The following is a 2,952-nucleotide window of genomic DNA, read 5'->3' on the forward strand; positions in this document are numbered from 1 at the left end:
TGAGTGGAAGTAGCTCTTAGCCAATGGGGGATCCACAGGGGAGATGGTCTTCCCGTGGAGTTGGGCCCTAGCTCTCCTCTGACTGCCCCGGCCAAACTCTGCCTCATCTCACTGGTGGGTGGCCTGACTGCATGCTGGTGCTGACAAGCGTGCTCTTCTGGATGCCCACTCTAAACAACCAGCGTCTTTAATCTTCTTCTGACGATGTGCTCCTCTTGACGTCTGACCTCCTCTGTGTCTGCCTGCTAGCGTCTCCGGGGCTTTCTATCTTTCTATGGGCACAGGATCGGGGTGTGGCTGGCCAGGATGGTCTTGGGAAATGAAACATTTGGGCACGAAGGTAGGAGTGGCTGTCCTTACCTAGGTCCATGGGGGTGGAGCCCTACCCAGGGACCACGCCCTCCTCTAGCCAGCACTTCCCTTCTCCACTTACCTATCATTTAAAGGGACCATGCTCTTCCCTTCCCAGCCCTTCTGTATTATTTCTACAGGCTTTAGGCTGCATTTAGGGATTGTGTAAAATGTTTTTCCTACAACAACAAGCTTACACTTGTCTGTTGAACCCACCACCAATTTTGCTGACTAGAATCTATTTGCCCTAGAACTATGTAATATTCTAAAAGTTCAGCCTTGGCCTGAAAAAATAGAAAAAGAGAGGTTTCCAAAGTACTAGCCTCTTTAGGTTTCTGTGTTACAAAATTGGTTTATATTTTGGCTTAAACCTATTGGAGGTACCTTATACCAGGGTAGATTTTGTGTCTTTCTAATGTTACCAAGGTTGTTTTGTCATAGAAGATGAGAAGTTCCAGACCCTATTGCTAGCAACAGGGTTTGAGGTATTAAAGTAAAATTTTATGTAGATGAAGCTGTACTTTACTAGTAACTCCCACAAAGAAAAAAAAAAGTGTCGAGAGAAGTTTATTACTTTAAGAGCAAAGCAGAGCAGCAATTCTTATTTGGGAGCTTGAATCAAGAGTAGTTTTCTCATTGGAGACATGGATTAGCGACTTTTTTCTGTTTCTGCTGTGTGCATAAGAGAATGTAAAAGGGAATTAGAGACAATAAGTCTGATTTAGGATTCTAAAAAGATAAAGGAAACCCTTTGCAAACAATTTAAAGAAGGTGGACAGCATCCTCATGTCAGTTTTCTAGTTAAAGGTTTCCTGTGGCTCTTACCTCCTCCTGGAAAGTCTAGATTGCTTAGCTTGCAAAGGGATGTCCCTCATCGGCTGCCACCAGCTTATCTTTCCAGTCTCATCACCTGCCAGTTTTAACATGTACTCTCCATTTCAATCATGCGGAAAGCTCCAAATGCACAATTGTGTTTGATGCCTCTATGTGCAATACACAGTTCCCATTGTCTGGAACCTTTTCCCTATATTCTGTTTGGTAAACTCTTACTCATTCTTCAAGATCCACTTCTAATTTCACCTCCTTGTGAAACTTCTGGACCTCCCTGAGGCTGAGAATCTTAGTCAATTAGGGCTGCTATAATAAAATATCATAGACTGGGTGGGTTATAAACAACAGAAATTTACTCCTCCCAGTTCTAGAGGCTGGAAGTCTGAGATCAGTGTGCTCGCATAGTCAGGCTCTGTTGAGGGCCCTGTTCCAGGCTGCAGACTGACTTCTCCTTGGTTCCTCAGGCAGAAAGAGAGCAAGAGAGCACTCTGGAGTCCCTTTTAGAAAGGCACACATCCCATTGTTTTAGGGCTGTACCCCCGTGATCTAAATTATCTCTCAAGGTCCCCACCTCTTAATATCATTGCACTAGGGGTTAGGATATCAACATGTGAATTTTGAGGAGACACAAACATTCAGTTCATAATACTGAGCCACTTTCCACTGGGTTTGCAGAGAACTTCCTAGAAACTCCTACTGTAATGTGTCTTACTCCATTCATTGCTTATGCATTTTCTCTGCCTCTAGTTTTTAAGCTCATTGAGGTAAAGGATGCCGCCTTAATAATCTCTGTGGTTGGGTGACAGCCTCCAAATATTTTAATATCAAGCATCATTTAATCTATAAACCTACTGCCTGCTGAAGAAAGAGATGACTATATAATTGGTGTGAGGTGAATTGGAAGGGGGCTGAGGTATGAGGACAGGTGAAGGATGGGTAAGCAAACTAGCAGAGTTTTTGTGTATGTCTCCAAGGAATTTGCTCTAGAGTTTCGATTTTTTAAATAGTTGACGTACAGTTGACTTCAACAGCTCAACAAGAGTGAACTAGTTTTTCGTGTCTCATTCTCTGATAAGGCATACACCTTATGTTTTGGATCACTTGTGGTGGTGGAATATTCAGTTACTTCAGTGGAAGAACATGTATGGAAGAACAATGAAGCCTCTGAATATCATTTACTTTAAAGTAGTAGCAAGCACTACAGCAAGCCAAGGGGATTAGATTAATTGGGAAAAATATGCATAATTTATAATCTTAGAAATGAATGCAAATGCTTTTCATCTGATTAGACTGTTTTCTTCTAGTGCAGTTTAGATATATTCTAGATTTGTGATTTCTAAAGGGGAGTTTAATAAAACACAGGTTCTGCAGACTATTAATAAGAATTATGTTTAAAAAGAATTTCATTGTCAACTTTGGGAAATATGTGGTTAAAAAGAATTAAGGTGGCTTTTCTAGTATTGTTTTTCCTACCCGAATGTGCATTATAAATCTCCAAGAGATGTACATGGTATAAAGCACTTTAAATTTTCTTGACAAGAGCCTCTTCTCTCTCTATTGTAATATATCTAGGGGTACCATTGATTAATGAAACACTGAGAAATCCTGTTCTACATTAAGAGCTTTATAAGAACTTAGTTCCCTACATCTACACTCCATATACCAGTTGTAACATTTTCTGTCAAGCAAATGTGTATAAAGACTAAGTATGCAGCGTCTAGCTTTTCATTTTTGCTAGCCAGGCTATGAATGAATATTCTTCAAAGACAT

Source organism: Macaca thibetana, chromosome 4 (assembly GCF_024542745.1).
Source record: "Macaca thibetana thibetana isolate TM-01 chromosome 4, ASM2454274v1, whole genome shotgun sequence".
NCBI classification, from domain to species: domain Eukaryota; kingdom Metazoa; phylum Chordata; class Mammalia; order Primates; family Cercopithecidae; genus Macaca; species Macaca thibetana.